The sequence below is a fragment of the Lactuca serriola genome, chromosome 9, assembly GCF_051521515.1.
Source record: "Lactuca serriola cultivar US96UC23 chromosome 9, Lser_US96UC23_V15, whole genome shotgun sequence".
Lineage (NCBI taxonomy): Eukaryota > Viridiplantae > Streptophyta > Magnoliopsida > Asterales > Asteraceae > Lactuca > Lactuca serriola.
This window is the reverse complement of record NC_136416.1, coordinates 71,548,166-71,561,053: the sequence shown is the minus strand read 5'-3', so window position 1 is coordinate 71,561,053 and position 12,888 is coordinate 71,548,166.

Here is a 12,888-nt window from a genome sequence, read left to right as displayed (position 1 = left end):
CAGCTGTACGTGAGGCGTACTTCTTTCTGATGCGTGGCGTACTCCGGACAATGGGTGTCTTTTCGTTACATTGGGCTTAACCCTCGCACCAGGTGTCACCATCCGAAGCGAGTTCATCCGACGGCTGGGAAAGCGCCGCGTCAGCACTTTCGCATCAGGTCTCGCAAATTCGACTACAAACTTTAAAAATTCGTAACTTTCGCATACGAGCTCCGTTTTTGACGCTCTTTACATCCACGCGAAGGCGGGAACATACTCTACAACTTTCGTTTAGACCCCATTGGCTAATTTTGACTGTATTTTAAATTTTATATTTTTAACAGGCTGGGACAGGATTGGTCCGTTAAAAATCCATAACTTCTTCATCTGACGCCCGTTTTCGTCTGTCTTTTTATTGTTATGCTACTATTAACGAGATCTTCGATTCTCATTTAGGTTGTGTCGGCTAAAAATCACTCGATCTAATATTCGAATTTCGGGTTGTACACTGTTAAGCCGAAACTTCGAAAAATCTTAACTTCCTCATACGAAGTCAGATTTGGGCGTTCTTTTTATGGACGCTCTCGGTTTAACGTATTCTATGATTTTTGCTCAGATCGCTACGGCTAAAACTCGCTTTATCGTAAATTCACTATTTACGCTTCCCGATATCGTGCCGGTTTCATCACGAAACTTCGACGGGTCATAACTTCTTCGTTATAACTCGGATTTCGGCGTTCTTTATATCCCCGAAATCCTTGTTTAGACCACTACAACTTTATATAAAGATATCGGGCTTATCTCACACTTTAATTTTGACACTTATTTTTATCTTTTATTTATTAAATATTTATAAATACATAATAAGCATTATAATTCACATAATTCACATAATACTCAAATATTTCATCTTTATTAATTCAATATGAGTTACAATAGTTGACCTAGACTATTACATCGTCTAAAATGCTTAGCCCCGAAACCCGGGCGTTACAATTCTCTCCCCCTTAGGATGATTCCGTCCCGGAATCATGCATTAGCAAACAGATGTGGGTAGCAACTCATCATGTCACTTTCTATTTCTCAAGTGAGATTCGGTCCATTCGAATGTTTCCATCGGACTAGCACTAAGTCGACCATCTTGCGTCGTAACTTCTTAGTCTTACGGTCAACAATTGCCTCAGGCTCTTTGATCATCCTTTTATTCTCATCCATCCTTAACTCTGAGATTGGAATTATGTCGGGAACTTCTCCTGTGAATTTCCTCAAATAACACACATGGAAGGTGTTATGAATACCATCTAGTTCTTAGAGTAATTCGAGCTTGTAAGCTTGGTTCCCAATCTTCTGAAGAACTTTAAACGGTCCAATAAACCTTGGACTCAACTTTCCTCGTTTCCCGAATCTTATAAGTCCCTTCCACGGTGAGACTTTAAGCAAAATCGAATCCCCAACCTCGAAGGTCATCGGTCGTCTTTTCTTGTCAGCATAGCTCTTCTGACGATCCTGAGCTGCTAACATCCTTTCCCTAATCACTTTCAACTTCTCAGCAGTCTCATGGACTATCTCGGGGCCCATAAACTGCTTCTCTCCGGCTTCAAGCCAACAAGACGGCGTACAAAATTTCTGTCCGTAAAAAGCTTGATAAGGCGCCATCTTGATGCTCGAGTGAAAACTATTGTTGTAGGAAAATTCTACCAGAGGTAAGTGCTCATCCCAGCTACCTTGGAACTCAAGCGTACATGCTCTCAACATATCTTCAAGTGTTTGAATCGTTCTTTTGCTCTGACCATCAGTTTGTGCATGGTAAGTCGTACTCAAACATAATTTCGTACCCAATTCTTCTTGCAGACTCCTCCAAAACCTCGATGTGAAACGACTATCATGATCTGATATAATCGTTAGAGGAACACTGTGAAGTCTCACAATTTCCTTCACGTAAGCATTTGCAAGCTTATCCATAGACCACCTTTCATTGGCTGCTATGAAGTGTGCACTCTTAGTGAAACGATCGACGACTACCCAAATCATGTCATGACCGTTCTTCGTCTTGGGCAGTTTAGTCACAAAATCCATGGTGATATCTTCCCATTTACCCATGGGTACAGGTAAAGGTTGTAAAATCCCATATGATTTCTGATGTTGTGCCTTAAGTCTTGCACATGTCACACACTCGGCCACATACTTCGCAACATCGAGCTTCATCGTCGGCCACCAGTAGTAGGGTGTTAGGTCACTATACATTTTAGTGCTACCGGGATGAATCGAGTACATGGTCTTGTGTGCTTCTTCCATCAGAAGGTCTCTTATTCCTCCCGTCTTTGGTAGCCAAATCCGATGTTGGAATACCTTCAGTCCTCGACTGTATGTACCGAACGCTAACGTTTTGCCCAAACGTTCTTCCTTTCGATCATTCTTCTCTAAAGCTTCTTCTTGAGCTTTCGAAATACTTTCCACAATCGTCGAGACGACTTCGATTCTCAACGCTCTTGGCCTTTTCTTTTCGAGGTTGACTTTCCGACTGAGAGCATCAGCAACAACATTTGCTTTACCGGGGTGGTAAAGTATCTCACAGTCATAGTCCTTGAGTAGTTCTAGCCAGCGTCGTTGCCTCATCTTCAATTCTTTAAGGAAAATACTACCGCTGCCAACTCCAGATGATGAGTGGGGTAGTTCTTTTCGTGCTCTTTCAATTGTCGAGATACATATGTTATCACCTTTTCTCTCTGGGTTAGAACACAACCCAACCCGACTCCAGATGCGTCACTGTAAACCGCAAAGTCTCCAACTCCATCGGGTAGAGAAAGTATCGGTGCTTTACATAACTTCTTCTTTAGCTTCTCGAATGCCTCATCGTGCTTCTCACTCCACGTATACGTAGCTCCTTTGTGGGTCAACTCTGTTAATGGAGCAGCTATCGAAGAAAAGTCTTGGATAAATTGTCAGTAATATCCGGCTAATCCTAGAAAGCTTCGAATCTCTGTGGGACTCTTTGGACGTTCCCACTTCATTACAACTTTGATTTTTACGGGGTCAACCATTATTCCCTCCTGGTTAACCACATGAACCAAGAATTGGACTTCTCGGATCCAAAAATCACACTTGGAGAACTTTGCATAAAGCTTATCCTTATTCAGCACTTCTAATACTTCCCGTAGATGCTTGCCATACTCCTCTTGGATTTTCGAGTAGATCAGAATGTCATCGATGAACACTATCACAGATTTATCGAGGAATGGTTTGCAAACCCTATTCATCAATTCCATGAATGCTGCTGGAGCATTGGTTAGTCCAAACGACATAACCAAGAACTCGTAGTGTCCATATCTCGTTCTAAATGTAGTCTTCTTAATATCCTGATCTCTCAATTTCAGCTGATGATATCCCGACCAAAGATCGATCTTTGAGAAGTAGCTCGAACCTTGTAGTTGATCGAATAGGTCGTCAATCCTCTGCAATGGATACTTATTCTTCACCGTTGCCTTATTCAGCTCTCAGTAGTCTATACACATTCTTATGCTTCCGTCCTTCTTCTTTACGAATAACACTAGAGCTCCCCAGGTTGATGAAATAGGTCGAATGAAACCGTTGTCCAACAGCTCCTGAAGTTGCGTCATAAGCTCCTTCATCTCCGTTAGTGCTAATCGGTAAGGTGCCTTTACTATCGGTGTTGTACCTGGTAACAAGTCTATCCGAAACTCCACTTGCCTATCAGGTGGTAATCCGGGAAGATCTTTGGGAATGACTTCCGGATAATCACATACGACCGTTATCTTCTGCACCTCCTTCTTTTCCTTCTTAGCATCAATCACAAATGCCAAATATGATGCACATCCTTTGGATAAACATTTTCTAGATTTCATCAGGGAGATGATTCCAGAATTCACTCTACGTTTGTCCCCGTACACCATAAATGACTCCTTTCCAGGGGGATTTACCCTAACTATCTTCTTTTGGTATAATATCTCGGCATCGTTGGCGCTAAGCCAATCCATACCCAAAATGATGTCGAAACCGTTTAACTCTATGGGTAATAGCTCTTCGTGGAATTTGTTTTTGTTTAGGTATTTGACTACGTTCTTAATACGATTACTAACAGGTACGAAGTTGCCACTGGAAACTTCTACAATCAGGGCATTATCAAGTTTTTTCTACAGGTAATGCTAGTTTTCCACCAAATTTACATGACACAAAGGAGTAGTTGGCTCCGGAATCAAATAGTATATTGGTAGGCAAACCATTTACAAGAAAGGTACCTGAAGCGACGTCTGTTGCCTCCTTTGCAGCCTCAAGCGTCATCTGGAAGGCTCTCACCTTCGGCTTTGGTGGAATGTTGGGCCTTCCCACATCTTTCTTCTTTGGGCAATCCTTAGCAATATGCCCTTCTTCACGGCACTCGTAGCACACCCTCTTGTTATTGTGCACTCATTGGCATAGTTCCCCGTTTTCCCACATTTGTAGCAGGTTACTTCCTCGCTACATTTTCCTGAGTGCTTCTTATTGCACTTCTCGCACCATTTCGATTCATTTCCTCCTCCCCCGAACTTCTTTGAACTGAACTTTCTCTTCTTTTTGTTGGGTTTAGCAGACCCTTCAAATTTCCTCTTCTCGCCAACCTCAACCTTGTTGGTAGCTCTTCCCTTAATCATATCCTCCACAGACTTGGCAGCCCAGCTAGCTGCCTCCAGAGTATGTGCCTGATGCACTGGCACCGTGTACTCCCATGGAAATCCCTTTGCGTACTTATCGATTTTCGTCAGCTCATCCGGAACAAGACGTAAGGCAAACTTCATCTTTTCTGTGAAGTTGTTCGGTATTCATTGATTGACATGCTTCCCTTATTCAGGGTTAGGAATTGGTTCTCTAGCTCGAGCAGGTTTTGAGCTGAGCAGTACTTTCATTTGAACTGCACCAAAAACTCTGCCCATGTTAGTTGCAGGGGCTCAATGGGGCTCAGAGTCTTCCCCAAGGTATTCCACCAACGTATAGCGCCTCTTCGAAACTGACGCACTACAAACGTGGTCTGTAGTTTTCCTCTGCAACCGCACATCATGAAAGCTAACTCCATCTCTGAGAACCAATCCATAACCCCGATCGGATCTTCTTTTCTAGTCAAAGTCGATGGCTTGCAAGTCAGAATATCCTTGTACTTGCATCCATTCCTCTCGACTCTGTCATCTTGGTTGTTTTGTCGAACTATTGGTGGGTTGACTTGACCTATGGTTCCACTGTAGTTCCCCTCCTCAGTCTGCCCTTCTTTCAACTCGGGCTGTTCGATCTGTATGGTTGCTTCATCTCGATTTTGTTGGAACAAACGTCTGGTTTCTTGCATTTGACGATCCAACATCGCTTGGATCATCGCTTGTACTCCGGCCATCGTTATTGGCTCATCAACGGCTACCACAACCGGTATTTGCTCAATCACTGGGGGTGGGTTTCTGTTCCCATTTGCATTCACGTTTCCGCTACAGGTCCTTGTCATCTTGATCTATACACCGAATAATGTAAATTTAGATCTTTATTTAGGACTAATGTTCAAATCATCCTTATCTCTCCGAAACATTTACATGCTAGTTCTAATATCGTAGTCGTACGTTTAGAATCCTAAACACATAAGGTTTCCAGATCCGGTCGGCAACAGGACATAGATCCGAATAACTAATAGCATATAAGGCACAAAACATTTAGCACATAAAAGCATTTTAGGCATAATTCCTAAAATAAGCTAGTGCTCACACCTCACAATCGTCGCTTAGCATTCTAAGTTTAAGTCTAGAAATCCTACAAATTCCTAGTTCGCTTAAACTAATGCTCTGATACCAAATGCGACATCCCCATTTTCACGGCCAGAAAAGACCGATTTTGTTTATGCATTGTTTAAAAATCAGAGTAACATTTTAAATAAAAGTGTTGCGGAATTTGTCCCAAAACAAAATATGATAAATATTTATCAAAAGCATTTCCATAGAAATGTATTTAATTAAAAAGACTCGGGATGTCATGTTCGATACAGATCATAAGCATAAACAATACATCATAGGCCTTACTACATTATTATGTATTTACAGGCCTAAAATCCCTTAATCTCTCATCCCAAGACATCACATCTATGCTCATGCGCCACTACCTGTAATACAAGAAACTAAGTGGGTCAGGCTTGGGAGCCTAGTGAGCACATAGGGTTTTCAACCCACAATAAATAAGTTTATTAACTTTATCAATCAACAATAACCCGATTACCCATTCCCGTTATCCTCTCATTACGTCCCTAAACACCTATCATAAGGGACCTAGCCTAAGGATCATCATCGGGATGGACACTACTGCTAAGGGGATTCCTCAGCAGTAAATGTCCTTAAGGCAACCATGTGGGGGATGGAGTACACCTGGTGAGCACACAGTTCAAATAAACACCTACATGTTTCGAGCCTGCTAGTGTTCCACTGGACTGTCTAGAATAGTCCGTGGTCGTCATCTATACTCCGCTAGATGACTGGATCATCAATAACATCTATAATGTGGCCTCTCATTATTTTATTTTGTCACACAGCAATTATTACATCTACCCATGTTTTACCCAACACATTTTGTAGATATAAAATACATATACAGTTTAAATCATTGAAAACATGTATAAAAACGTTCATCCAGCATAGATAGCATGTATTCAGATAATATGCACACATAGCACATAATTTATAAAAAAAATACTTCATATCTATGTATAAGCTGAAAGTAACTATGCAATCACCTGAAAGGTGGTGACTCAGCACTCGGATAGCGCTTCGATACTCTCAAAACAGTTTTCATTTGATAAAACCTAGTACCAATACCACTAGGGTTTAGTCTAACGATAACCGCGACAAATTAATAGTCTGACTATTATTACTATTATATAACCGTTAAATTGCACTCAATATAACTCATAATAATAGCCCAAATAATTATTTTAAGGACCTAATAACATTACTATAATTATTTGAAAGCTATATTAAAAGATGCGTAAGCGTAGCTCACTTACATCAGATTTTCAAGAAGATCGGTCTTTGCTCGGAGCAGCGTTTCCGAAACCGAAAGACCCTTTTTCTCAGGACTCCGAGAGCCTCGGGGCTTCCTTAGGGTGCTAGGAGATTTTTCCTAGGGTTTAGGTGTGGTTTGGAACCTTAGAGAGAGAAAGATTTTAGAGAGAGAAGGGTTTTTGGTGTGATTTGCTCGGCAGCCCTCGCAGGTATTTATAGGCGTGAAGCCTCGGTGGTGCGCTGGGCGTAGGGAGGTTATGTGGGGCGTAATTTCGGATAGGAGCTCCAACTGTCTCGCACGTGTCGACGTCTCGGTGGTGCATCGTAGCTCCGTCTCGGACCAAGTACAACAGCTGTACGCGAGGCGTACTTCTTTCCAACGCGGGGCGTACTCCAGATGATGGGCGTCTCTTCGCTACGCTGGGCTTAACCCTCGCACCAGGTGTCACCATCTCAAGTGAGTTCATCCGACGGCTGGGAAAGTGCCACGTCAGCACTTTCGCATCAGGTCTCGCAAATTCGACTACAAACTTTAAAAATTCGTAACTTTCGCATACGAGCTCCATTTTTTACGCTGTTTATATCCACGCGAAGGTGGGAACGTACTCTACAACTTTCATTTAGACTCCGTCAGCTAATTTTGACTTTATTTTAAATTTTATATTTTTAACAGGCCGGGACAGGATTGGTCTGTTAAAAATCCATAACTTCTTCATCGGACGTCCGTTTTTGTTTGTCTTTTTATCGTTATGCTACTATTAACGAGATCTTCGATTATCGTTTAGGTTGTGTCGGCTAAAAACCAACCAGCTAAAAACCACTCGATCTAATATTCGAATTTCGGGCTGTACACTGCTAACAACCCCTAGTGAGGCTAAGTGTTCCTTTCACTCAACCAAAGACCATTTCTAGAAGACATTTGGGGGGAAATACGACCCGACTCATCGAGTCACCCAAGCGACTCGCCGATTCCCTCCTTTTCCAAAATTATATAGTCGATTATAATGGGTCTTAATGCATCAAAACATAGATTTGGCCTGCTAAGGTCCATTTTATACGTAAAGCTACGAACTTCATGTCCATGCATGGGGTTTTTGGCTTAAAACTCCACGAAAAGTGGTTTTAAAGATGCATGAGCTTCCCATGGCCATAAAGTTGGCACCTTTATGCCATGGGAACCCTTAATGGTTCAAGATCTTATGTGTAACTCCATGATACACACTCAATGCGGATATGGCCTTAGAAATGCCCCCAAAATGATAAGGTCTAAGCCCTATAGGGGATCTATCAAATGAGAAGTCAAGGTTGAAGCTTTTTACCTTGAATGGGATGGAAACAAGTCAAAACCTCTAGATCTATTAGTCCTCTCTTGATCTTCCAAGCTTACTTCTTTTCTTCAAACTTCAAACCACCACAAAACACACAAAAATGGTTCAACATCACTCAAACAAGGTTAGGGATTCAATCTAGGGCTTCTCTAAGTTGGGAGGGGTGATGGAGGCTGGTTTGGGACGAGATAGAGTGTTTAAATAGGGTGCAAACCCTAAATATTAGGGTTTTGTCCAAACAGCTCCTACTCGTCGAGTCGGTCCCCCGACTCGTCGAGTAGATCACTAAAACCCCCTCATAATGTCGAGTCTACTCGACAAGTTGGGCCACCAACTCGCCTAGTCCCATAGTGGAATACCAAAATACATGAATTTAAATACGTACCAGGAACCAGGTGTTAAAAAAATTGATGAAACCTAATGAGAGGCCTTTATTTACTTTACAGACCATCCACAGATTTATCTAGGATTTGTGGACCTTAAAAAGTATTTTATATGATTTATGGCCTTGTTTCCTTGTAAAAATTACAATAAATCAAAGAAATGAAAACAACTTTTGGGATTTTCCAGGTCTACTTATTTTCTTATTGGGATTCTGGGAAATATTTGTTTTGAACAGTAAAGGAGATTTAGATATTTTGTGAATAAGATCCTTTACATGCACTATTAACAATGTACTTTGATCATCAAGCCTTTAAGCTTGATGTTTATCACATGCATCACGGTTTGAAGACCATGCATGGACATATTTTTTTCATAGTGATGTTTTCAAAGGAAAAATGGGATGCATGTGGTGGATAAACATTTAAAACTAGTAAAAATCCATATTTTAGAGTTTGACATCGGTTTTGGTCCTTGGATTTCACCATCAAACAACACGCGCGTTGTTCTTGGGTGTAATCCTACCAAGATCATCATCAAACTCGACATTCATGGGTATGAACATGAATGTTCATAAAGAATGGTGTAGAAGAAGAGGAAAGTGTAAGAAAACTTGTAAAACTTTAAAGAAAAGCGAAGGATAATGACGGAGAGATTGAGGTATTTTACCTAGACTCCTATTTGAGCTTCAAGAACATCCAAGAACACCATAAATTTCATGGTTTTAGGGCAGATTATGGATATTTTCAGATGGGTTTGAGAGAGGAAGAGAGGAATGGAGCGGTTGAGTGTGAGAGAGAAAGAGTGAAAGAAAAGTGAGGAGTATAGGGTTGTGTAAAATGATTAAATGTTTTGGGAAGATAATTTTTGAAGGAGGAGAGAGGGTGGCCGAAATTTTGAAGGGGAGAGGGGCTACCTCTCTCTTCCATTTTTATAAATTTCAAATCTTTTATAAAAATACCGATTTTTTATAAAATATGCACCTTAATATAGATTTTACTCATAAAATCTTGATTTTTGGCTTAGAAAATAAGGTTAAGTATTAATGACTTAAATTTTATTTCTCCTTGATTATATTTTACTAATTTTAGTTATTTTAAATTGATATTATAAAGTCCATACCAAATTTTATGGATTTTTAGGTGTTAAAGTTTCTAAATTTGAGTTTTTAGGGTTTTTAGGGTCTTGAGATTTAATAAATCTTTGGATATCAAAATAAATTGAATCTTTGAGACTTCAAATTATTTTGGGGTTTCCTAACTCTTATTCAAGTAAGAAATAATGTTTATAATTTATTTTTATCGGTTTATTGGCATTTGTATGTAGTGGTTCCAAGATTGAAGCGAAATTGAAGAATTAAGTATACTAGTCATAGTTTCAACTTTGACTTAAGTTCATATGAGACTTGGACCTAATTTCTACTGCTAGGTCAAGTGCATGAAGTGTCTACATGATTCATGCAAAGATGTTCGAGTCAAACAATGACCCGAATATGGATAGTCGCTATCTTTTGATTCTACTTGTTTCCAAGTTTCTAGTAGGTTATAACTATTTACAAAGTCTAGTATGTGTCGTGCCTGTATGTGCAACTAAGTTTATTCAAATTTAGAACCGTCTCAAATTTTGGCGGTTGTCACATTATCTCTGGTATCCAAGTTTGCAGTCAAGTCATTAGACACACAACTCTTTGTTATCATATATTTAATGAACTCTCCGCTATCACTTCTCTTTTGAAATTTTCTTTATTCCAAAACAAGTCTTTTCTTCCTAATGCTCTTCATAGATGTCGAATGTCACTTTCATGTTCCAACAGTTGAGGATTTCTTTGGTGAGGAGCTTGAAATTTGTTATGATGAGGTTTTTATTAGGATTATGTGGTCTCCTATACTTCATCGATAGGAGGGAAAACCTATGCTGGAAATGAAGTTTGTAATCCACAGCTTTTGGATCAAAGTGTGTTTAAATAGCCCTAATACCCTAAAAATCGTTCAGTCCATGGGTCAAGGCGTGGCGCGCCTAAGGTGATAAGTTCCCAAATTTCAGTTTTCAGGGAATAAGAAAAATGAAACCAGGAAATCAAATGTGTGGGGAATAGGATGTTACAAACTCAGTTGCTTCCCCTATCGCATCAATAGAGTTATCACACGACTTTACCTCTTTGGATCTCAAGTTAAAGATGTAGAGCTTCTTTTGGCCGTCGACAATCTGCCAGAGGTTATTCAAGAACGGTTGAATGATCGTACGACACTTCTTGAGAGGGGTGAATCCTAAATATTGCAGCTTTTGATGTTCTTGTTAGGTTTAAGCTTGTGATGTTTTTTTGTTAAATATTTAAGTTAGTTAGTGTTTTGGTGTAAAAGCGTCAACCTTTTGTGAATGAATGGAATCTAATCGTTGTTTATTGTGTTTATGGTGTGTATATTAACTAAAATAACTTTAAGTTTTAATTTAATACCTTATATTAGATGAGAATATCATCTCAATCGATGCTTAGGACTTCTGATTTGAGTGTCAAAGATGAGAGGAATAGTGATCGTCAAAGTGGACTGGAGATGAAAGGCAAATGCTTAGGGTTCATATTTGGTTAATAGTGGAGAAGGGAGGTGAAAAGGCAAATATACCCCTCACATAAGGGGCATGTAGGGTTGACTAACAACAAAAACGAACAACTATTTGATGGGTTTTGGTCATAAGAACATCTTATGTGCTCATACAAACCCTAATGCTTGGATCTAGGTTTCTCTATTGTACATACAAGTTATCCAAGACTATAAACCCTAATTTTAGCATACAAGTAATCATATTAACATAAGAATGGGTTTAAGATATTACCTTGATTGTTATGTAGCAATAACAATCCAATTCCTCCTTGTATTGACTTTAGAAAGCTTAGAGTCACAAATGTCACTCCTCTAATGGTTCACAAACACCAAGAGCAAGAAGATGAGGAGGAGAGAGGATGGAGGCTGCCCAAAACCGTCTACAACCCTAGAGAAGTCTTGGCCACGTTTTAGGGTCATAAGGAATGTATATATAGTTAGGCTATTAGGGTTATCTTAACAAGGAAACCCTAAATTGGATGCTTAAGCCCTAAGCAACCCATAGATTCCTTTCCTTAAGGCCTTGGACGATTTCCTCATGGGTTTCCTCATAAAATTCGTCCACTCCTTAATATAAGACAATCCATGGCCCAAATTGCAATTTATCTTATAATTACAATTCCAGTCCCTTAAGTTTAATTAATCTCTTTTAGTCACAAAACTAATTACCAATTAATTATTGACTAATATTAATTAAACAATATGATTTCTCCTTTAATATATTATTCTCATAATATATCAATAAATCATATTTAATCCTTTCTCTCCATAATTCATCCTATCAAGTTGCTTTGGTGAAGGCAACCCAAAAGGACCATGCACCATCGGGTCAAGTACATACCAAAATAGTTATGGACTTAGACACTAATCCAACAGTCTCCCACTTGGATAAGTCTAATAACTATTATGCGTATGAATTCAGATCCTGATCTGCAATCGTAGCTTTCCAAAGCCGCTGTCAACTCTGATCCTATCAGATACGCGTGTCCTTTAGATAAGGGATCATATATTCCTCCATTCTAGATATCGTAGGACATGATTTCTAATCATTCTCCTTTGTACTATTTCTCGATTTCCGATTTATGACGACTGACTAATTGAACAAATCAAATTAGCCCTAGCCCGGCCGAGCATTTACGTTTGTCATCATTAAATCATCGAGGGGCCCAAAGATATCACTTTTATCCTACTTTGGATAAAAGGAACGGATAAACTTTGATACAATGCTTGCTTGCACTTACTCACCGAATCATACACAACAATATGTTTTATGACACCAAGTTACTAGTGCGTTTACATATTATCAATGTGCAACCGATTTGCAAGATACAACTCACACATCTCGGTTTCAAGAATATAAGATGTTATCGTCTCACCAATCACTCGTGATACAATTCATGGAGTGATCCAAGTGAGCGTGGGTTTAATCCAATGCTCAAGTCATATTCATAAGCACTCATGAACGTTGCAACAAACATTTGCTTATGTCTAATACTCTTTTATTCATTCCACACACCAATTCATGACAGTCTTCATTCATACTTACTTCCAACATATGAACGACTGTGGTCCGTTCGAATA